Raw genomic sequence first — 25266 nt, 5'->3', positions numbered from 1 at the left:
ACCATCAATAACTACCTTCTGCAACCAGTTCCTTATCCAGCTCAAAATTGCCCACTAATCCTACCAGACCTTTTCAATTAGTTGCAATCCTTACCAAAATGATGGCTGAGACACTTCAGTGCATTGAAATGGGGAGTTTGGCTGGCTACTTAAAGATCTGAAAATGTTCTACTTTTGCAAATGTCTTTTGAAAATATTATGAAAAATATCGGATTTTCAAATCAGGGTGCAAAATGCAAAAGTGCTATGGAAAAAAATAACAGCTAAAATTGTAAACTTTTAAATGATTTATCAGGAAAATAATTCTCATTTGAAATTGCAATACCTTTTTTATTCTGTGACTGGGCGTTATTGCTTGTGGATCAAGAGAGAAGTCTGTAATCAGAAGGTTTTAGACAAAAGGAGAAGATTTTTTAACTTTCCTTACTGACAAACACAGGTATACACTTCACTATGACCATTAATTGTATCCCTTGCTTAAGTGTATGTTTTTAAAATCATAAACCATAGAATTATGCCTAATTATTTCTATAGAAGCACATACTGTGTAATTAAGAGTATAATTTTCCAGTCATTGCATACAGCAGTTACCTCAAGATCTCATAGTCCAAAATGGCACATGATAATTCTTCAAACGCCTAAAAAGAACCATGTAGTGGGGGTAAAACAACCCTATAGACTTGAACAGAATTATATCCAGTTACTATATTGAGTGTAAGTTTGCAATATTTGATTGTGTTTTATCCCTACCCCTGACAGCATTTAAACCCATAAACAATAAGGTGTGAAGAAGCTTTGCACCATACATCTGAGGCCATTAGTTGTTGTGGGTAGTCATGAAGCTGGTGAAGCATCCTCCTGAGTGGGCATATCGTAAACCCAAATTCAACTGTTATTTGCTGTTTTCTGCCAACATAGATGATACTGCAGCATTGTCATACGAGCCTACAATTACCCAGTAATCCATATTGATGCAACTACAATTGTAGATTTTTTGGTGCCTAGTTGTGCTTCATTTGGACAAACTTTCTTGTCTCATTGCGAGCCAGGCTGGCGATTGATTGATGTTACATTCAGTGTTATAGCAAGTCACTATCAACAGCCAATCAGGGCCCTCTTAGCAGCATCCCCCAACCATTGGAGCAAGTTTTCTGATGATGCTGGCATCTATTTTTCCTGCTCGAGTCTCCAGGTGGGGCTTTTGGGGGAATATTTGATTCCACTGACTGTGAAATGTGCTCCGTATTCATCTTGGTGAACATTGATCTGTCAAATCCCTCCAATACAAACATTGTGGGGTCAATGTGGAGTCTCGTATTGCTGAAACCACAGTGGAGTTTATTGTTATAATGAAATTGTTTTTATCTTTAAATACATTTATTTGAAGTCAGAAGTCATTATATATGCACACTTTTAAGTGCATTCATAACAAAAATAGATAAGTAAAAACCTAATGAATAATTTCAAAGAGAAAAAGTTTCCTGAAGACTTCACACTGAAGAGTGAGTAATGCAGTAATTAATATTAGGCAAGCAGAGTAATGATTAGTTTGATTATTCATAACAACTAATGACCTCAGCTGTATGGTATAAAGCTTTTTCACATTCTTGTTTATGGGTTTAAATGCTTTCAGAGGTATGGATAAAATGTATTCAAATATTTCAAGCTTGTACTGATCACAGCAATTGGATACCCTTCTGTTCAAGACAACGCAGGTATATTGTGCATGCTGTTCATTGTCTTATCGTCCTCAGCCGTGCTCTATCTAGTTCTGAGCCTATTTGTATCTCAATTACGTACTCGATTACATCTGTCACAAAACATCAAATGCAATATGCTAAAACTAATGGGATGGAGTGCCTACCTGCACTACAGGACTGACCTCTGCAAATACATCAAATGGATTTCACAATATATAGTACCAAATCCAAATCCACATGCTGTAGTCATGAAGTAGAGTGATAATTAATCAATCTCAACTGGTCAATTTATCACTTCATTCCTTTTAGCATTTATAAGAGGTTGTACTGTGTTATACTTATGGTGTGCAGCCTCACATTATAGGAGTGCAGATTGGGCAATTAGGTGCGGAGGCCAGCACACCCGATTGATGGCCCTCCCAATTTTTGGATTATTGATTTTAATGACCCAAAAATTTGGCTGCTGTAAATCGGACACACTGATCTCCACTCCCGATTTTCTGATCTGCCCTACTGCTAAGCAAGGCTCCACACTGGGAGTGCTAACTGATAGAAGTAAGTTTTATTAGTTCGAAGACATTCTATACTGTCTTCTTGTAAGTATAAAATAGCATTATTTTGAACAAATTGGTTTTGCACTAAGGGCTAATAATATTTAGTCCTTTTCAGAGCATAGTCAGATAAATGGTGAAAATTTGTGGAAAATCAGTTAGATACTTTAACTGTGTAGACTTTGCACAGACTAAACTGAGAAGGATATAAAACAAAACCAATTTCTTCCAATCTGTGTGAAATTTCAATTACAAAAGTTAGAAAAAGAACTGTAGGTTCTGACCAAAACATCTTTCATGGTATTACACAAAATTAGGAAATTACTTATCAGTCTTAATAATTAAGCTGGTAATAAGTCAAACCATAGTCATATCTCTCACAGCATACTATTTTCCATCAAATAGAAGGAATATATTTATTATCTTTTATGTTTTATTCCCTGCATTTATTATATCTGCAGATCTTATGCAATTAAATACAACACATGTGGGAATGCAGTACTGCACAGTTAGAGACAATCTTGATATTAAGAGATGGAGATTAATCTGTCTTTGCCTCTAGCTTTTCATTCTAAAAGCTTTCTTTTTAAATTTCATTTTACCATTTAGATGAATCAAGATGTTTAAAATTTTATGTGGTACTGAAGGTCACCAGGTTTTCCTGCAGGCTGAATCTTCTGTGATTAGCTGTCCTTTTTCATTTTATATAGTTCCAGTACAATCGAAATAATACAATGCAAGGAACAGGATGACAGGAAATGTTGTTCAGAAAGGACTCTCTCCAGCTGTTTGAGATTTCCTTTTCGTCCTGGGAAGTTCTGACGTGAAAGCTTCAGAATTTAGTTTAATGGCCCCCTTTAAGGAAAGAAATGCTTATCACATTGTGCTTGGTTAACAATAATGCTACAGCGATCCCATTAATAGAATTTAACACAGAGGGAATATATCAAGGAACTGAATTTTTATTGTGTACAATACTCTTTACACCTGTCACTGATGCTGAATGTGTGAGATGCGGGTATTACTGTTGAATTAAGTCAGTGTTGCTTTTGTAAAAACGTTCACTTTGCTGTCTTGTTTCTGCCTATATAATTAGAGGTAACTAAGGATTCACAGCAGCAAAAGCTGAGCTGGTATAACTGTTTCTCCATTAGTGCCAGCAAAAGGGAGTTAGTGTTTGATTGGTATGGGGAGGACAAGAAGTTAGAGAAGTATTCACATTGAACTCCATGATTTTCCCCCTAACAAAAACATTCTAGAGGCCAAATGCCAATTGAAAACCTTGCAAAAGGCTTAAAAATTAAAACTATATAACAAGGAGGGTGAAGGCTTTTATAATAACCTTGGGAATACCATGGAAGATGTTTTGATGGGTGAATTTTAGGTAGATTTAGCAGTATGTTGAGTGCCTTATTTTAAAATTATGGGATAACAGGCAAAAGTTAGGTCAGGCCTCGGGCCAAACCTGTCGGGAAGTGGATCCGGGGCCAGAAGCCCAGCAAGGTAAGTAATTAACTTTTTTTTTTGTAGTTTCCTGTGGGCCACGAGCAGCAAGAGTGCTGCTCCGGACCCTGCAAAAAAACCTTTGGCCTCCTCTGCCCTGGGCTTCCTGCACCCCCCCCACCCCCGGACTGCCACTCCCTCCCCCCCCCCCCCACTCTCCCCCCCACCCCCCACCGGACTGCCATTCCCTCCCCCTCCCCACCCTCGGACTGCCATTCCCTCTCCCTCCCCCCCCGGACCGCCATTCCCTCTCCCTCCCCCCCGGACCGCCATTCCCTCTCCCTCCCGCCCCCCGGACCGCCATCCCCCCCCCCGGACCGCCATTCCCTCTCCCTCCCACCCCGGACCGCCATTCCCTCTCCCTCCTCCCCCGGACCGCCATCCCCCCCCCCCCCGGACCGCCATCCCCCCCTCCGGACCGCCATCCCCCCCCCCACCGGACCGCCATCCCCCCCCCACCGGACCGCCATCCCCCCCACCCCCGGACCGCCATTCCCCCCACCCCCGGACCGCCATTCCCTCTCCCTCCCCCCCCGGACCGCCATCCCCCCCCCCCCGGACCGCCATCCCCCCCCCCCCGGACCGCCATCCCCCCCCCCCCCGGACCGCCATCCCCCCCCCCCCGGACCGCCATCCCCTCCCCCCGGCCCGCCATCCCCTCCCCCCGGCCCGCCATCCCCTCCCCCCGGCCCGCCATCCCCTCCCCCCGGCCCGCCATCCCCTCCCCCCCCCGGGCCCGCCATCCCCTTCCCCCCCCCCCCGGACTGCCATTCCCTCCCACCCCCCCCCCCACCCCCCCGGACTGCCATTCCCTCCCCCCCCCCCCCCACCACCCTGGACTGCCATTCCTTCTGGTCCCTGGCGACGATCTCCTGCCTCCCGATTTAAATGGCCGGGATCCACTTCCTGTCGACTTCTCTGCTATTTTAGTTGGCAAGTCAGCCAGCAGCATGTTAACAAGGCCCAGCCTTTAAAATCAGCTGGGCCTCCCCTGTGCCACTCCTGGATGGGCCGACTGCTCAATAAGCTAAGTTTCCCCCCATGAGTTAAAATGAACCCCATTACTGTCTTTCACATGAGCCCTCACGTGCAGTTCTCTAATCCTTCCAGATTCAGACTGAAGCACTTTAATGAGACCGAGGCCAGATATGAATCATTGAGCTGCTTTATTTAACAGACAGCAAGTGAGTATACAAAGTAACAGATGTAATCAAATCTCATCTGGATTCAACTAACTATAGAACCCACCTCAAGAACAAGAAAAATAATAAAAGTACACCACATTATCCCTATTAGTGGACTGGCTTAACTTCAGATTCTGACCAGCTCTGGGTTTAAGATGAGTGACTTTCCCCTCACTAGGCCAGGCTTTCTCCTCAGACCTAAATAGCTGACTGACTGCCCCTGTATCTCTTCTCCCTGTACTCTCTTGAGTGTTCACAGAAAATGGAAGCGAGCACCTCCAACTCCTACTCTGTTCATAGTTTCACCAGTAGGCCTGTCAACCAAACCAATTATCCCCACTTCCCAGAGAATAGTCTCAGCAGACATGCTGCAATGCACAAACAGAAACATCTTCCTAACAGGTGTGAATGTTCACTGGAATCTCTAAACTAACTTCCACTGTCTAAATTATGCTGGTTCAGTTGCCTTGTCTGAGCCCCAATGTACATTTTCCTGCTCTTCTGCTATGTGAATTTAACCCCTTGAGAGCTATATTTGAGTTAAAAGTACATTACATTAAGATGCTCACATAGTCAAATCTTAAAATGTGACTAATCACTGGATAAATTTGCTTATCCATTGGGTGAGTCTATCCTGTTGACTTATTAAGAGTAATTTTATCAGATTATGCTCTCAGGATCTTTGCAGGCTGGAAGCACATATTGGGAATTCAGGTCAAATGCAAAATACTGCGGATGCTGGAAATCTGAAATAAAAACAGAAAATGCTGAAGAAGCTCAACAAGTCAGGCAGCATCTGTGGAGAAAGAAACCGAGTTAACGTTTCAGGTCGATCACCTTTCGTCAGAACTGGAAGATGTTAAGAGTTAAAGTTTTTCAGCAAGTACAGAGCCAGAGAAAGGGGGGAGGGAGGGAAGAGGAGGAAAGAACAAAAGGGAAGGTCTGTGATAGGGTAGAGGGCAAGAGTGATCAAATGACAAAAGGGATGATGGCGCACGGCAAGGGGGGTGATAATGGGACAGGTTAAGAAACAAAAGATTGAACAGGAGCAGCTGTAAATGGCAGCAGCAGAACCATTACCAGCACTAGCTGTCCAAAAAAAATGGAGCAGTGGTTATTGTCTGAAGTTATTGAAATTAATGTTGAGTCCAGAAGGTTGTAAAGTGCCTAAACGAAAGATGAGGCGCTGTTCCTCGAGCTTACGTTGAGCTTCATTGGAACAGTGTAAGAGGCCGAGGGCAGAGAGGGAGTGGGAAGGGCAATTAAAATAGCAAGCAACCAGCAGGTCAGGGTCACACTTGCGGGCACAGCGGAGGTGTTCAGCAAAGCGATCACCCAGTCTGCGTTTGGTCTCCCCAGTGTAGAGGAGACCGCATTGTGTGCAGTGGATACAGTATACTAAATTGAAAGAAGTACATGTAAATCACTCCTTCACCTGGAAGGAGTGTGTGGGGCCCTGGATGGTGGTAAGGGAGGAGGTGAAGGGGCATCTCCTCCACTCGCACAGGAAGGTGCCGTGGGGAGGAGAGCAGGTGTTGAGGGTGATGGGAGAGTGGACCAGGGTGTCACGGAGGGAGTGGTCCCTTTTGGAATGCTGAAAGGGGAGGGGAGAGGAAGATGTGTTTGATGGTGGGATCGCGCTGGAGGTAGCGGAAATGGCGGAGGATGATATGTTGAATGTGGAGGCTGGTGGGGTGGAAGGTGAGGACAAGGGGGACCCTATCATGGTACTGGGAGGGAAGGGGTGAGGGCAGAAGTGCGGGAAATGGGACAGACACGGTCGAGGTCCCCGTCAACTCCAGTGGAGGGGAATCCTCGGTTGAGGAAAAAGGAAGACATATCAGAAGCACTGGTATGGAAGGTGGCATCATCAGAACAGATGAGACGGAGAAACTGGGAGAAGGGAATAGAGTCCTTACAGGAAGCGGGGTGGGAGGAAGTGTAATCAAGGTATCTGTGGGAGTTGTGGGCTTATAATAGATATTGGTTGACAGCCTATCCCCAGGAATGAAGATAGAGAAGTCGAGGAAGGTAAGGGAAGAGTCGGAGATGGACTATGTGAAGGCAATGGAAGGGTAGAAACTGGAAGCAAAGTTGATGAAATTTTCCAGTTTGGGCCGAGAGCAAGAAATGGCACCGATACAGTCATCAATGTACTGGAAAAAATGGTGAGGGAGGGGATCTGTCTAGGACTGGAACAAGGAATGTTCCACGTAGCCCAAAAAAGACAGGCATAGCTGGGACCCATACGGGTTCCCATAGCAACACCTTTTATTTGGAGGAAGTGAGTGGAGTCAAAGGGGAAGTTGTTCAACGTAAGAACAAGTTCAGCCAGGCGGAGGAGGATGGTGGTGGATGGAGACTGGACTACTCCCAATCAATCTTTTGCACCATCATCCCTTTTGTCATTCAATCAATTGTGCCCTCTACCCTATCACAGGCCTTCCCTTTTGTTCTTTCCTCCCCTCCCCACCTGTCTCTGTACTTGCTTAAAAACTGTTTAATCTTCAACTTTTTCCAGTTCTGATGAATCGTCATCGACCTGAAACATTAACTCTGTTTCTTTCTGCACAAATGCTGCCTGACTTGCTGAGTATTTCCTGTTTTTATTCCCTATAATTTTCTGTCCATTTAAATTAATGGTCGCCTCTCCTTACTCTTTTCCTACTGCTTGACATCTATTTTCTCCTCTGAAGTGTTTTGGGACATTTGCTACATTAAAAATGCTGTAGAAATGCAAGTTGTAGATTAGCAAGCCCAGGGTAGTGCTGGAGATACTGTAGCTAGACATTATACTGTGTAATATGTACAAGCACATAATGTGCTTTTATGAAATTACTTTGCAACAGAAGTGTTAAACTGTTTAAAACAATATACATTATTATCTCACAGCTACATTTCCAGGTTCTTACCAAGTATGATAGTGGTTGCAAAATTCATACATGTTACACAATGCCATAGCTCAGCTTGTTAATGATATAAAAAATATACACAGTTGCTTGATGTGTCAGGAGATGTCAAATTAATCAGCATATAGAGATCAGAGCACTAAACTTGACAGCATAAATTACAAAGAATGGAACATTGCAGATCAGTGCAGCAAGAGAATCAGAGAATTAAAGTCAAGGGGAATCTGATCTCAGTATAATCCTTAGTTAAAAAAGCGAATGTATTGGATTTAGATAATGTCTAAAGAGCCAGAGGGTGGGTACACGGAAGCTAATTAAATGTGATAGCAAAAGGTCAGGGTTTAATTTTAAGTATGTCACGAGAGACTGTGCCTGAAATGAATCTGTTCTTCCGTCATAACACACGAACTACCATAACAGGTTTGAAGTGGTTTCATAAAATTAATTCTGATAGAAATTAGACTTGCATGAAATACTTACAGTAGTAAACCTAACACCTTGTTAATTAAGTGATAATTAACTTTTCTTATCATTATATCCCAATCTTGGAAGGAAATGGCAAGTGCCTAGTATGAAAATTAATATACATATATGAACATCTGAAGTGTATAACTATTAAAGGACCTGATTTTTTTTCCCACATATCAATGCATTGAATTTCTCATTTTTAACTTTGTTGGAAGAGGAAAAACAACAGCTCAACATCCTTAATAGCTTAAGATGAAGAATGCAACCTTGTGGGCTCCAATAACGAGTAAACATGCTGGGATATTGAGCTACATAGAACAGGAAGATCCATTGTTTGTGGACAGTATCCCTAAGCTAGGGAAAGAAAACAAAATCAGCCAGGGTTTCCATTCTTCATCACCAGATAGTTACACCAGGTGCAAAAGTGTACAGACATCGAATAAGGTCAAGCTCAGTTTCGGCTGTGATACTCCCATTGCCATGGTCAAAAAGCTTGGTCAAGCTCAAACATTAAGAACAGGTACAGAAAATGTTGGAAACACTCAGCAGGTCAACTGATGAAAGGTCATCGGCCTAAAACGTTAACTCTGTTTCTCTCTCCACAGATGCTGCCTGACCTGCTGAATGTTTCCAGCATTTTCTGTTCTGATTTCAGATTTCCAGCATCCGCAGTATTTTGCTTTTGTTTAAGAAGATACTTGGGTGAGATATCATGGGGCCGATGGTGCCCATTGAATCTTGGCCCAATATGAATCATCCCTTCAGCTTAAGAAAGGAGAACATTTTATGAAAAAAACTGTAATTGTGTTTGATTAAATATAACAATTTGTTTATGAATGATAACATACCTTATATATGCAATGTATAGAACATAAATATGATTTTGCCTGTAACAGGCTTACGGAAGTTGGTGCGTTATATCTATATCTGTCATCTTATATAAAATCTTTTATTAACGGAGTAATGCCTCCAGTCCATTGAAATCAATGATTATTAATAATAATAATAATAATAATAATAATGCTGTGACGGTAGCTATATTGATAATAGATGGAATTGCATTCATATAGTGACTTTCACGACCTCAGGACAACCCAAAGTGCTTTACAGCCAATTCATTCCTGAATTGGTGGGGGTTCCCCTGGGGAGCGCAGCCAGAGCCAAGACCATAGCACCATAGGTGGCCCAGTTGTACAGGGTGGGGGAGGAGAAAGGTCAGGAGAGCAGTAGTCATAGGGGATTCTATAGATAGGGGGACAGGCATTTCTGTGGCCATAGACATGATTCCAGGATGGGTATGTTGCCTCCCTGGTGTCAGGGTCAAGGATGTCACTGAGCGGCTGCAGACGTTCTGGAGGGGGAGGGTGAACAGCCAGAGGTTGTAGTCCATATCGGTACCAACGGCATAGGTAGAAAGAGGGATGAGGTCCTGCAGGCAGAGTTAGGAAAGAGATTAACAAGCAGGACCTCAAAGGTGGTAATCTCCGGATCACACTCGGTGCCACGTGCTAGCGATTATGGAAATAGGAGCATAGAGCAGATGAATGCGTGGCTGGAGAGATGGTGCAGGAGGGAGGGCTTTAGATTCCTGAGGCATTGGGACCAGTTCTGGGGGAGGTGGGACCTGTACAGGCCAGACGGGTTGCACCTCAACAGAGCTGGGACCAATGTCCTCGCAGGGAGGTTCCCTTGTGCTATGGCGGGGGGGGGGCGGTTTAAACTAATGGCAGGAGGATGGACACCAGGATGTAGCATTGGAAAGGAGAAATAAGGTGCACAAAAGATTGGGAGAGATAGATAGCACTAGAATAAGAAATAGCATGGTATAAGGTGGGATCAGACTAAGAGAGTACAAGAAAGCCTAAGATTGGTTTGCAGTGCAAGTGTGTAAACGCACAAAGCGTGGTAAACAAGGCTGGTGAGCTGCAGATGCAAATAGCCACATGGGAATATGATGTTGTGGCGATAACACAGACCTGGCTCAAAAAGGACAGGATTGGGTCCTAAATATTCCTGGATACAAGGTGTTCAGGAAAGACAGGGAAGCAAAGAAGTGGGGGTGGTGGGGGGGGGGGGGGGGGGAGGATGGTGGCAGTATTAAGGAGATTATTACAGTGCTGGAGAGAAAGGAGGTCCTGGAGGGGTCAAAGACAGAATCTATTTGGTTAGAGTTAAGAAACAATAGAGGTGCCATTACACTACTGGGTATATTCTATAGGCCACCAACAACTGGGAAGGATATAGAGGAGCAAATTTGCAGGGAAACTACAGACAGATGCAAAAGCCATAACGAGGGACTTCAACTATCCTAATATACACTGGGATAGTAATAATAAGGGGCAAAGAGGGGGAGGAATTTTTGAAGTGTGTTGAGGAGATCTTTCTTGACCAGTACGTTTTCAGTCCAATGAGGAAGGAGGCATTGCTGGATTTGATTCTGGGGAATGAGACGGGTCAAGTGGAGCAAGTGTCAGTGGGGAAACATTTAGGGAACAGTGATCATAGTATCATAAGGTTTAGAATAGCAATGGAAAAGGACATGGACCACTCTAAAGTAAAAAAATACTCAATTGGAGGAGGGCCAATTTCACTGGGATGAGAACAGATCTGACCCAGGTAAATTGGAATCAAAGACTGGCAAGTAAAAATTTAAGGAGGAGATGGTTCGGGTACAGTCTAGGTACATTCCCACAAGGGAGAAAGATAAGGCAACTAAAGCCAGAGCTCCCTGGATGACAAAAGAGAGAGTAAGATTAAGCCTATGACAGATGTCAGATTGAAAACACAAGTGAGAACCAGGCTGAATACAGAAAGTTTAGCAGTGAAATGAGAAAGGAAATAAGAGGAGCAAAGAGAGAGTATGAGAATAGACTGGCAGCCAACATAAAAGGGAATCCAAAAGTCTTCTATAGGCATGTAAACAGTAAACGGGTAGTAAGAGGAGGGGTGGGGCCGATTAGGGACTAAAAAGGCGATATATTCATGGAGGCAGAGAGCTTGGCTGAGGTACTAAATGAGTACTTTGCATCGGTCTTTACCAAGGAAGAAGCTGCTGCAAGAGTCTCAATAAAGGAAGATGTAGTTGAGATACTGGATGGGCTAAAAATTGATAAACAGGAGGGACTAGAAAGGCTAACTGTAATTAATTAGATAAGTCACCCGGTCCGGATGGGATGCTGAGGGAAGTAAGGGTGGAAATTGCGGAGGTACTGGCCATAATCTTCCAAATATCCTTAGATACGAGGGTGGTGCCAGAGGACTGGAGAATTGCAAATGTTACACCCTTGTTCAAAAAAGAGTGTAAGGATAAACCAGCAACTATAGGCCAGTCAGTTGGTGGAGAAACTTTTAGAAATGATAATCCGGGACAGAATCAGCAGTCACTGGGACAAGTGTGGATTGATTAGGGAAAGCCAGCATGGATTTGTTAAAGGCAAATCATGTTTAACCAACTTGATAGAGATACTTGAGGTAACAGAGGGTAGATGAGAGCAATGCAGTTGATGTGGTGTATATGGTCTTTCAAAAAGTGTTTGATAAAGTGCTGCATAATAGGCTTGTCATCAAGATTGAAGCCCATGGAATAAAAGGGGCAGTAGCAGCATGGATACACAATTGGCTAAGTAACTAGAAACAGAGAGTCATGGTGAATGGTTGTATTTGGACTGGAGGGAGGTGTACAGTGGTGTTTCCCAGGGGTCAGTGCTGGGACCACTGCTTTTTTTGGTATATATTAATGATTTGGACTTGGGTGTACAGGGCACAATTTCCATATCTGCAGATGACACAAAGCTTGGAAGGGTAGTAAACAGTGAGGAGGATAGTGATAGATTTCAAGAGGATATAGACAGGCTGGTGGCATGGGCAGACACATGGCAGATGAAATTTAATGCAGAAAAATGCAAAGTGATACATTTTGGTAGGAAGAACGAGGAGAGGCAATATAAATTAAAGGGCACAACTCTAAAAGGGGTACAGGAAGAGAGATCTGGGGGTACATGTACACAAATCATTGAAGGTGGCAGGGCAGGTTGAGAACGTGGTTAAAAAAGCATACGGGATCCTAGGCTTTATAAATAGAGGCATAGAGTACAAAAGTATGGAAGTCATGATGAACTTTTATAAAACACTGGTTCAGCCACAACTGGAGTATTGTGTCCAGTTCTGGGCACTGCACTTCAGGAAAGATGTGAAGACCTTAGAGAGGGTGCAGAAGAGATTTACTCGAATGATTCCAGGGATGAGGGACTTTAGTTACTTGGATAGACTGGAGAAGCTGGGGTTGTTCTCCTTGGAATAGAGATGGTTGTGAGGAGATTTGATAGAGGTATTCAAAACCATGAACGGTCTAGACAGAGTAGATAGAGAGAAACTGTTCCCATTGGCAAAAGGGTCAAGAACCAGAGGACATAGATTTAAGGTGATTGGCAAAAGAACCAAAGGTGACATGAGGAAAAACTTTTTTAACAAAGCGAGTTGTTAGGATCTGGAATGCACTGCCCGAGGGGGTGGTGGAGGCAGATTCAATCATGGCCTTCAAAAGGGAACTGGATAAGTAACTGAAAGGAAAAAATTTGCAGGGCTATGGGGATATGGGGACTAGTTGGATTGCTTTTGCATTCAGCCAGCATGGATTCAATGGGCCGAATGGCCTCCTTCCATGCTGTAACATTTATATGATTCTAAGTACTTTTGAAATGTAGTCACTATTGCAATGTAGGAAGTGTGGTAGCCAATTTCACAGCAAGCTCCCACAAACAGCAATAAAATAAATAAATCTGTTTTAGTGATGTTGGTTGGATAAATGTTAGTCAGGACACTGGGAAGAACTCCCCTGCTCTTCTTCGAAATAATGCCACAGGATCTTTTATGTCCACGACTAGGGGCTTCTGTTTAACGTCCCATCCAAGATGGCACCTCTGCCAGTGCAGCACTCCCTCAGTACTACGCTGGAGTGCTAGCCTAGATTGTGCCCAAGCCTCTGGAGTGGGGCTTGAACCCATGGCCTTCTGACTCAAAGGTGAGAGTGCTACCACTGAGCCATGGCTGACGTCTTCTAATGTCTGTTACATTTATTTTGTCTGCAGGATAGTGCTGTTACCTCTAAAAACAATATGACAAGAACTCTGTTATTCTTGCTTGTTCCAACAGTAATACTGTTACCTCATTCAGCCTGTTGCAACAAACTCAGCTAAAAACAACATACTAGCCTCAAATCCATGTAAGCACGGGAAGTAATATTGGGTAACGCCTCAAGTGTAGCGGTAACACGTGTTTCTATTACTTTTGATGAGTGACACTAATGCCTGTTATTCAATACTCTTCTGCTGGCTTTTCCTATCCTCACTCACTCAGATTTATACTATAAACCTTTAAAAAAATAAAGTTGGTCTCCTTCATTTTTTTTACATGACAGTCTTTAAAATGAAGATAAACTGTAAATAAATAAATTAATGAATGAATCCTGCTGCAGCCAGCCTAATAAATAAATAAATATATCCCAGCCCGTGAAAAATAACATTTGCTCTTTGATTTCATTTCTTACCATCCCAGACTTTTGAAATGAGGATTTCCCCGCTGCTGCTGACCCAGGAATAAATAAATATCCACTGCCCCTCATCTGAATATAAAAAGAGAAACGCTACCTTTAGAAAAATCAGCATTTCCTTTCACCAGCAAGCTGTAAATAAATAAATAATTGCCATTGCAATTGTTCATTGCTCACCCCATTTATAATTCATACTTGCCTTTATAATAGCTGCTTGTCTAGATTCATACTAGCCTTTAAAATGATGATTTCCCCTTAATATATTTTTCATCTTATCAGCCTTTCAAAATTTCCCCTGCAGCCACCAAGCTAAAGATAAAGCAGTAAATACCATTACAACCCAACTGAAAGTAAATAAGGGTACAGTAGTCTAGTATAACCTAAACGTGAGGGGTTCAAATCCCACCATAGGAAGTTGCGAAATTGAATTTAATAAATCTGCTAAGTTGTGAGTCGTTGTAAAAACCCCATAAGTTAACTAATTCCTTTCAGGGGAGGGAAACCTACCATCCCTACATGGTATGGCTGACATTTGATTCTACTCCACCCTATGTGGTAGATTCTTAATGGGGTGGAATTTCAGGCCCAGACTTGACGGAGCGGAAGCAGCATGCACCCGAACCAAGAGGCCCGAGGATTGATAGAAATTGTTCCTCGGGCCTCATCTAAATAATTGGGGCGAACTGGTCGCACTTGCACAGGCAGCTTGCCCGCCGGGGGAAAACAATTTCAGGCCGCCTGCCTCGCCGGCAGCTGCCCTCAGGTAAGTCCTGGGGAAGGAGTTGGAGCAGACCACAGGGGGAGTGGGGAGGTGACTGCAACACCTGTGGAGTCGAGTGAACACGTCTGCTGCTCCTGGCTCCACAGGAAGGGTTTTAAAAAAATATATATATATTTCTGAAACTTGCCTTTCGTTGGCAGCCGCAAGGGCCGCTGAAGAATCCTGAGCGGGCCGCTCATCGGGAACTAATTTTGAAAAGGTGTCCTCCAACAGGAGTTAAGCCCCTCATTAACATATTCAAGGTGCCGAATGCCTGTTTTAGATGTCTGCCTGGGACACCTAACAATGGGTCACTTGAATTTAGTCGTGGAACCAATGCCTGTGTAGACTGGGCGCAGGCTGTCCCACTGCTAAATTGTTATGCTTTGCGCCCATTTTATACCTGAAGAACAGGGGCAACTCATACTAATTTCTATCCCAATGCCTTCTGAAGTGGCCTAACAAGTGACTCAGTTGTCAAGCACCACCGCTTTCTCTGGGTAACTCGGGATGGGCAATAAATGTGGCTTTGCTAGTGCTGATCACATAATAAACGAATAGCCACACTGCCACTACATCTACTAGCTAATCACCCAAATTTATAATTGATTTAATTTCCTTATTTCTTTTGCTTGCCTTTCCATTAAGTCAATATTGCTAGTCTTTCCAATCCCATCCTAAAAATGTATACATTAAAAGTCTTGCATATACCATGTGCTTCTTGTACTTGTCACAATGACTTCCTAAACACTTTAACCATCACACTTTGTTCATGACAACTCTTTTATAAAACTATGTAACCTCGGACTCCCCATGAGCAGTGCTATGAGAGATCTGCTAGTATAAATAAAATTCTTGAGTTGGTAACACTGTCATACCCTCAATCTATAGAAATACTTGGGTAAAGCAGTAATGGTAATGGTAGCACTGCTATTCTTACTTCCTCTACAGATGGCTGTGCAACCTCTTAAAAATAATGGGGTAGAATTTCCTCAAGGGTTCCCCGATCTCCTGCCATAAATTTGGCGGAAACCACAGAGAAAGGAAGCAAACAATCGTTTACATCCTACCTCTGAGGTTTCTGCCGAAGTTCTGGCAGACGATCGGAAGAACCCATCGCAGGAATTACTGGTGAATATAATGAGCTTTTTGTTAGTTTTACTCGCTCCAGAGGTGGCACTGTAACCTCTCTCAGCCTGTCACAACAAAGAACTAAAAGACATTCCTCTGACTAATGATAAGCAGGTGGCCTGATAAAATCATAACCCATGAAAGCAAAATTTAAAAAGTTTACGCAATCTGCAGATCGCCAAGACTATGCTGTACCCATTTTGCAATGCCAACTGGAAACAACAGTGAATAACTCAAAATTCAAATAATTGTCTGACTTACAAATTCATATCTTCTACTCCCATCACCATTTCTTCCAGTTTGGATTTATATTTTCACTACATGTGTCACACTTGGCAGTACCACCTGGTTTTACTGTTTAGTCTTACAACTGGTACTGACACTTACACTACAGTTTCATACCTCTGGTACAGCTGCCAGTTTTACCATTCAATCTCAAGTCTTGCAGGACAGGTAGACTTCACCATTAAGTCTTACATTGTATGGTACTGACATCAAATTTTAATATTCAGACTTACAACCTCAGATACCACTATCTTTTTTCTGTTTGAGTTTACATGCGATAGGACTGTGGGTGAATGATTCCACTTAGATTTGTGTCACAGAAGACAAGGAGGGGGTCAGCATGACATGTAAGATCTCTGATGTGAAATGATCACATGATAGGAAAGAACAGTGAGAAGAAGGGAATTTTTGAAGTACACTATCACAATATTCGTTGTCTTGGAAATACTTGGAATTTGCAAGATGCATCAAATATTTAAACTTTTACATATTTAAAAGGCATGTAGCTAATAGATTCTATTAATCTGGGCCAGTGCGCACGAGTAGCACAAAGTGAAAATCAATGAGGTATTCCAAATGTATCTGTAATTAATCTCTGGGAATAATTATTTTGTGCAATTAAGATATCTCCTTTTAATTCATGGAGAATGGCCAGTATTGGAGAGATAATGGGCAGGTACTCAAATTGGCAGGATGTGACTATTGGTGTCCCACAGGGATCTGTATTGGGGCCTCAAATATTCACTGTATTTATTAAAGACTTAAATGACGGGATAGAGAGCTACATATCCAAGTTTGCTGATGATACAATGATAGGCAGCATTGTAAGCAGTGTAGATGGAAGCATAACATTACAGAGATATTAATAGATTAAGTGAATGGGCAAAACTGTGGCAAATGGATTTCAATGTAGGCAAGTGTGAGGTCATCCACTTTGGACCTAAAAAGGATAGATCAGAGTATTTTCTAAATGGTGAAAAGCTCGAAAGAGTGGAAGTCCAAAGAGACTTAGGGGTCCATGTACATAGATCATTAAAATGCCATGGACAGGTACAGAAAATAATCAAAATGACTAATGGAATGCTGGCCTTTATATCTAGAGAACTAGAATACAAGGGGGTAGAAGTTATGCGACAGCTATACAAAGCCATGGTTAGACCGCACCTGGAGTACCGTGTTCAGTTCTGGGCACCGCACCTTAGGAAGAATATATCGGCCTTGGAGAGTGTGCAACGTAATTTGCTAGAATGATACCTGGACTCCAAGGGTTAAATTATGAGGAGAGATTACACAAACCAGGGTTGTATTTCCTGGAATTTAGATGTAGGGGTGATTTGATCGAAGTTTTAAAGATATTAGAGGGAACAGATAGTTTCTCTCTATCTACCCTATTTCTGCTGGTTAGGGAGCTGGGGGACATAGCCTAAAAATGAAACCGTGAACTTGTGTCAAGCGAAGTCTAACAGCCCAATCCCAATCTGATATGGGAGGCATAAAAATTGCATGAAAGTAATCATCACTTTCTGACGCAACAAAATACATTTGTCAGCATTCTAATTTTTAGAAATTACTGGAAGATAAAGTACATATGTATAATTCATTCATAAAATGGGACCATCCAATTAGGCAATAATTATATTGTCTGCTCATCCACATTATCTAATAATATTACCTAATTGCCTCAAACTATTCGTGCAGCTCTTTCACCCTGTGATAAATCCACTCTCAAGCTTCTGCACCTATGATAAGGTACAGCCATTTATTAATTTCCAGGAATGACTTTCCATTCCTGTGCCTAATAATTCATCTTTAAGTCGGTTAAAGAGAGCAAATAATACAAGCTAAGTTTTTAGCCCCGATTTTAATTCCGTCGCTCCCAACTAGCACAGGGCATACGGAGGGTAAAAATTGCAACAGAGTCCTTACCTCTTCATCTATGCTGCACTCTTGTTGGTCCTGATTTTACTCATTGATTTCAGGAGGTGTGTAAGGTCCTCGCTGCAGGCAGGCAAGGGCCACATAAATGTTCAAAAGTCGGGGTCTCGATGATGTCACTCGGATCCCAACTCGATTTTAACCTCGTGCAGCGCGAGTCACGCTCAGCACTGACGGTGCTCAGTAAAGCTGCCGCAAATTGGATCCAGGACCATAAAAGGCCGAATTAATGCTGTTTTATATTTTTTAACTGTTTCCTTGTGGGCCAGAAGGAACTGAAGTGTTCTTTTAGGCCCCAGAAGGAATCCCTGGGCCTTCCCTCCCCCGGGCTCTCCTTCCCATGATCACGATCCCCTTGGACCGCCACACCCCCAACCCCCCATGGTCACTTACCTTGCCGGAAACCGTTTTCTTGGGTTCCGGGCGGTGACCTGCTGCCATGTGATTTTCTGCTCCTGCCCACCTGCTCACTAGCCATCACGTCATTCCCAACGGCTTTGGGCTGGAGTCCAAATTGAATAAATAAAATGAGGCCCTGGATTTAAAAAGGGCCCTGGCGTCACTCGGGTGCAGCTTCCCACCCCTCTCCCCCTCCAATGCTGCACTCGTGGCCCGAGTTAAAATTGATGCTTCTGTCTGGAAACATCTCAATTGGTTTTGAGTATAACAATAATGGTGACCCTGCTCTTAGAATTTTTTTTGGAAGCTTGTGAAAGGAGCAGAAGGGATGTCGGGTAACAAAGTGTTATCTGCAATAGTAGCAAAAATAATTGTTAGCAAAATCTCCTCATTTCAATCAATCAGGTGTCCAGTAATGCCTATGAGTGCTCTAAATTAGAAATAGAAAAATGTACACTTATCTTTCCAAATTGAATATTCGTTGTGGATGATCATCCTTGATATTTTAATTAAGGAGTTAACACATCTACAGATTTCAACACAATTGGAGCTTAAATGTTCCAACAAAGTGAATCAGAAAAATCAACATAGCTCTGTCACATAGGTATCGCCATTAATAAAAATATCATGAAATCTCAAGATTTCAAAAAAAATGTTAAACACTTAATTTCAGTTTTAAAACATTCTACATAATCTTATCAGCTACACATTCATAAATCTATATTAAATATCTCCTGAAAATCTGAATCATATCTGCTAAATATCAAATTTAGTTGCCTCCTCCATGAATTGTAGAAGACTCATAGAACATGACCTATTGCTTCTAAAACTGCGCTGACTACTCCTTGAGGCCTCTGTACTCACCAGGAGAATTCCTTTAGTGGCATTATTGAGGCAGTTAAGTGTGAAAGCTGACTTAATATCAGTGGAGATGGTCATTAAACCAGAACACTTCCCTAATTGCATAATTTTAGCTGTGTGTGCGTTGATGCAGCTCCCTATTCAGCTCTCCTGGAGTTTTTTTTATCCTGGTGTTGTTATCAGTGGCCACTGTTTAAAAACAAATATTTTAAAGTAGACAAAAGAAAGTATTAAAGTTAATCATAATTATTGAACTGTTTGCCCTTTTAAAATGCTATTTTTAGCATCCCATTAAATGTTTCCCACAATCCACATGTAGGAACAGGATTAGGTCATTCTGCCCCTTGAGCCTGTTGCACCATTCAATTAGATCATGGCTGGTCTGTGCCTTAACTCCATTTACCTGTCTTTGACCATATCCCTTGATACCCTTACCCAATAAAAATCTATTGATCTCAGTCCTGAAAATTTCAATTGACCCAGCATCCACAGCCTTTTGGGAGATCGAGTTCCAGATTTCCACTACCCTTTGTGTAACAAATTGCTTCCTGATTTCACTCCTAAATGGCCTCCTTCTAATTTTAAGATTATGCCCTCTTGTTCTGGATTCCCCACCGGAGGATATAGTTTCTCTGTACCCAACCTAACAAATCCTTTAATTATTTTAAACACCTCGATTAGATCACCCTTTAACCTTCTAAACTCAAGGGGATACAAGCTAAATACATGCAACCTGTCCTCATAAAGTAACTTTGTTTTTACCCTTTAAGACCTGATAAAACTCTGCATACTATTGCTGTCAAATAACTTATCACATAATTCTTACCTCTTTAGTCTCACTTATAGTTGAACTTTAGTGTAATAAAGTCCGTCATGGAAAATCTCACTTTGTAACTTTGGCTGAGACATCACTACAGCTGGAAAAGGGGCTCAAATCAAGATAAGATTAACACCTAATAATAAATTATTTTTCCGCCTTCACAGGTTTGCATTGTATTTCCATGAGCTATTTAGGTAAAGCTTATATTTGCCCATGGTTCATGGAAAGTAATGGATAAACTAGCACCTATTTTAGATGTAAAAGCCACTATTTTTCCTGATATGTTTAATTTTCTATCCTATTTATAAATCATGTCATTGATTATTTCCCACATGGTCACATGTAGAGAGATAAGCTCTGCATGCATAATACATAGGGGGTGAAATTGGTTTTCGCCAGTAGTGCGAAACTGAATCGTAGGGAATCGGCAGCCCATTTTGTACCGTGCTTATGAGCAGTGTAAACCGAGCTGCCAATTCGATATGAGCTCGTTTTGCGCCCCTGGCGCAAAATATTTGCCACTGACCAAAATATTTCTGCCACTGACTTTTCCCAGTGAATTCTGAGTTTCTCCTTTTTGTTGGTAAAAGGATCATGGCCACCACTAGCCCAGTTACCTATCTCTGTTCTCCTGCTTCTGCTCTAACTACAACTGAAATGGTTTTATGTGACCTACTTTAGAATGTGGTGTTGCTTGTGCAAATTAAAATAAATAGATCCTCAACTTCACTCTTCATTTTAAGGTATTTGACAAAGTTACATCCGGCTCAATTTTGAAATGGTGGTGGGTTGGCGGTGGTGAAGGTACGCGTGGCAAACCCGAATAAACAAAATTTACTGTTTCCGTTGCGATCGCATCTTATCTGGTGATTAATGTGCTCACCAGGTTTCGCGCCCGGCAGCCAGCCTGATTGACAGGCTGGCTGCCGTCAGGAGCCGCAACGCGAGGGGGGGAGAGAAAGGGAGAGAGCGAGACGTCATTCGGTGTTGGAACTGAAGATCAGGGGCGGGGGGGGGGGGGGGGGGGGGAAAGAGGGGAAGATCAGGGGTACATCGGCGGGGTGAAGAGGGGGAGATCGCAGGGGAAAAATCGGACATCAGAGTAGGGTGGAAAGGTAGGTTGATTTTGTTATTTTAACTTCATGCAAAGGTTTTTTTATTTAATTTATTTTGTTTATTTTTGCCTGATCCGGCCCTTCACACCTGGTTTCACCAGGCATGAATCAGAAGCCGTGGGAAAGCCGCCCAGGTAAGTTTAAAAATCATTCTAACTACCTAATATGTCACAAGTAAAATGTCTTAAGTACCTCAATGAGGTACATTTGGCTCTTTAACTATCATCCCGCCGGCTTTAATTGCCGGCGGGACTTCCAGATTCGGGACACCCGCATGCTCACAGGTGGGTCCGTGGGGAACTCGGAAGTCGGCGGGTTGGAGCCGGCTTCCGAACCCGCTCTGCATTACTGCAATTTTCGCATCTCCCCCCGCCCCCAACGCCCCTGCAATTTACGTGTAAAATCGAGCCCATCGTCTCTCTACAAATGGTTGAAACTTACCATTCGATTCTTTTGCTTCACTAGGTTCGCAGTGACAAATGGGAGCTGAATCATCTGAATTTTTTCATTGATTTTGCTCCCATTTAGTACCATAAAGGAGGCATAGAGCACATTCGCAATTTGCAACTGAATGACCTCAGTGGAAACAGCCCTAAGCAGTCATTTGTACCAGTCAGTATTTGTAGTTTGCAATATTGAGGCGAAATAAAAAAAGGCAAACCAAAAGCATAAACTAAGATTTCTATCTGTAACGTATTACTATTTTGGGTGCAAGTCTGAGAGCAAGTAATATTTTCTGTGAGATGGAAATGTGATTTGAAAAGAAGCAATCCCCTACACCCATTGGGAATAAAGATACAGCAGACAGGAATTTCTGTAGGGATACAGAAAACAAAGACTGAATAATGTACTTCGAAATTTTTCAGTTAGAATCAACTTGCCTTTTTTTGAAAAATGTATCTTTAGGCCCCAGGGGTGAGAGAAATGTCTGGGAAGAAAAATTCCATCCCAAATGTTTGCTTCAGTATTCGGCTGGAGGCTAGGCGTGGACTTCCTCTGGTAGCAATGCTCAGTGACATCGTAAACATAGCAGGGTGATTTCCTATTTCTAACAAAATTGTAAAAGTCTTCTAAAAGAACACACTTTTGATTTCACCAGAAATAGTCACCAGAGGAAACTTTCCCACTATGATTCTGATGTTGCTAACACATAGTGACCAGAGGAAACCATCGCACTAAGATTCTGATGTCGCTAACACATAGGGCTCAATTTTCAAATGAAACTCCGGGTGCGATGGGGGCGGGGGGGTGGGAACAGCGAAAAATCGGTAAAATCCGGAGCGGGTAAGGAACCCGGCTGCAACCCGCCGACTTCTGCTGCAATTAAAGCTGGTGAGATTATATTTAAAGAAGCAAATGTACCCCATTGAGGTACTTAGGGTACTTTATTTATTACATAATAGGTAGTTAAAACTATTTTCAACTTACCTGAGCAACTTTCCCACGGCTTCCAATTCACGCCTGGCGAAACCCCGGGGAAACCAGACATGAAGGGCTGGATCAGCCATAAATAAACTAAATAAATTAAATAAAATAACCTTTCACAAAGTTTAAAAAAAAACCTACCTTTCAAACTATCTCACCTGCTCCGATGTCCGATGTCCCCCCGATTGTTGTTCCACTCCCCCCGATCTTTGTGGCCTCCCTACACTCTCTGCTCCAGCACCGGATGATGCCTCTCTCTCTCTCTCTCTTTCTCCCTCCTCCCCCCCGCCTCCCCCCGCCCGGCGTTGCAGCTCCTGTCTCCTGTCAATCAGGCTGGCTGCTGGGCGCAAAACCCGGAAACGAGATTAATGAGCATCAATTACCTCGCGATTGCATGGGGAAAGGTAAGATTTTATTATCCGGTTTTGCCGCGTGCCCATTGACCCCCCTCACCCCGCCCCCCGCCATCCCGCCGCCATTTGAAAATTGAGCCCGTAGTGACCAGAGAAACCATTGCACTAAGATTCTGATGTCGCTAACATATAGTGACCAGGAGAAATCTTTCTTCATGACTTGAGCTGAGAGACAAACATTGAGGAATCAAGTATTATCTTCCTATCTGTGGATCTATAAGAATCTAGTATTGGTCAGTCTCTATTTTTTTGACTTTCATTATTCCATGATCCGGCAGAGAGGGCAGAGAAAAATTTCAACAGGTAATTTTAGGGGTGGGGATTTGACAGGACATCGTTCCACCCCTTTTCCTCCACTCAAGGATCATCCATTTTCAGGCAGTTATATGGAACAAAATTCTCCCATAAGCATTGACAGGCTTTGATTACGGGTATCACCAGAGCTAAATCTGATCCTCACCAGATGCTCATATACATACATTTCCAGCAGAGGAGTCACTGGATAGTGATCAGGAGTTGGAGCTTTGGCACTCCCAGCTCAGAACTTCAAACACCTAGAGCACAAATGAGAAATTTGGGTGCGGAGGCCAGCAGGGTCCATGGGATCTTTTGTCCATTAATGTGCTCTTGGCGTGTGAATGCGTCAGGAGTGGAAGTTTGTAAAAAAAATAGCCCTAAAGCTCCAGTGGTTCAACATGGAGGGGAATTGACAGTGATGTCTACAGTCCTGACCATTCCACCCCATTGGCTGATGTTTGGAGCCAGAAAGGCAGCAAAAATGAAAAGATTAAAGGAGTGAGTGCATAAATTATTAAAACAACAAAAGAAAAAATAATGAAAGTAACCTGTGAGTAATGAGTACAGCAAGATCAAAGTTAGATGCATATTTTATCTTCCTATAATTAGGGAATCACTAACCACTACATCACTTTCAATTATAAACTATCCTTCTGAGTCTGTGAATGCCTTTTGTAGCTAGAAATTGAAGCTCCTCCAGGCTAAGATTGGCACTGACCTACTTCTGAAATTGAACATACAGCTACAGCAATTATATTCCCCCTACTCATTTTTTGTTTTTGTTTAACAGCTTCCTTTTGTATAAGGTGAGCTTCCTAGGAACCATCCAGATCACTGTGTCCTTTTCAGATAGGATAACATGTTCTGGTGTTAAACAAGATTACGGACATCTTTATATTTCAGTAAATACTGGTTGTTTTGTTAAACTGCGAACATAATTACCTGTAAGGATTTGATTAATAAGACACATACCTCAGATAATCAGGCAATAGATTGTTAACAATTTTTTTAATGATGGAAAGGAATTTGTGTGGTGTGCGATTGTTGGCCGGGCTGTGGCAGAAGTCACAAGAGATCTAGTCGTGCCTCCCCTCACTCCTCTGATTCCAACTATTCTGGACAGTGGTCCAGGGGGTTACAAAGAACATGCCTGGCCTTGCAGTCGTTGCTGGCCTGGGCACACAACTCTTGGACTTATAATTGTGGGCTTGCACAACTTCTTCTGTTAGCTACAAGAAGGTGTATTCCCCCACTGTGGCAGAGTGCAGCCATCCCCACAACACATGTGGCTGAAACAGCTTTTGAAGGTATCCCCAAAAAAATTGGGAATATTTGACCTCTGTCAAGAGCTTATGAAATACTAATTATTCTTGGGTTCCATCCTGGGGTGCACAAGCCCACCCCGAACAACCACACCACATCCCAGGGACAAACATCGGACTAGTGCAGGAGGGGAAATATACCAATGATGGCCCATCTGAATCCAGGCAAGGACAGCAACCTGGATTCCATGGGCCCACCAGCCCAGCCAAATCTCATGGATAAAGACTTAATAAGTTATATTTGGCTGCTGAATATGTTTGTCCCAAGTGCATACACATCCAGGACAACAACCCTCAATGTACCTCCCACATGTCGCTGTGCAATAAAAGTGGACATTAAAAGTGGACATTAGGGGGATAGAATATAAAAACAGGGAGGTATTGCTGCAGTTATACAAGGTATTGGTGAGACCGCACCTGGAATACTGCATACGGTTTTGGTCTCCGTACTTAAGAAAAGACATACTTGCTCTCGAGGCAGTACAAAGAAGGTTCACTCAGTTAATCCCGGGGATGAGGGGGTGGACATATGAGGAGAGGTTGAGTAGATTGGAACTCTACTCATTGGAGTTCAGAAGAATGAGAGGCGATCTTATTGAAACATATAAGATTGTGAAGGGGCTTGATCGGGTGGATGCGG

The 25266-nt window shown here is 42.7% G+C and overlaps 1 long non-coding RNA gene across 2 annotated transcripts in view; it reads right to left on the bottom strand.

Moving 5' to 3' along the window:
• Positions 1-342: 342 nt before the first annotated feature.
• The window catches only part of LOC137340245 (uncharacterized), a 41637-nt gene continuing 16713 nt past the window's right edge, over positions 343-25266 (bottom strand). The window contains exons 1-3 of one of the 2 annotated variants that reach the window (XR_010966749.1): positions 13861-14047; positions 2854-3106; positions 343-375 (exon numbers count right to left, since the gene is read on the bottom strand). This is a non-coding gene — a long non-coding RNA (uncharacterized lncRNA). Of the gene's footprint in view, positions 376-2853; positions 3107-13860; positions 14048-25266 lie in introns of those variants that run through there. The other variant, XR_010966767.1, reaches the window with a different exon arrangement.

The sequence above is a fragment of the Heptranchias perlo genome, chromosome 1 (assembly GCF_035084215.1).
Source record: "Heptranchias perlo isolate sHepPer1 chromosome 1, sHepPer1.hap1, whole genome shotgun sequence".
In the NCBI taxonomy this organism is placed as follows: domain Eukaryota; kingdom Metazoa; phylum Chordata; class Chondrichthyes; order Hexanchiformes; family Hexanchidae; genus Heptranchias; species Heptranchias perlo.
The sequence above is the reverse complement of the archived record's forward strand: the minus strand, read 5'-3'. Positions and strand labels throughout refer to the sequence as shown.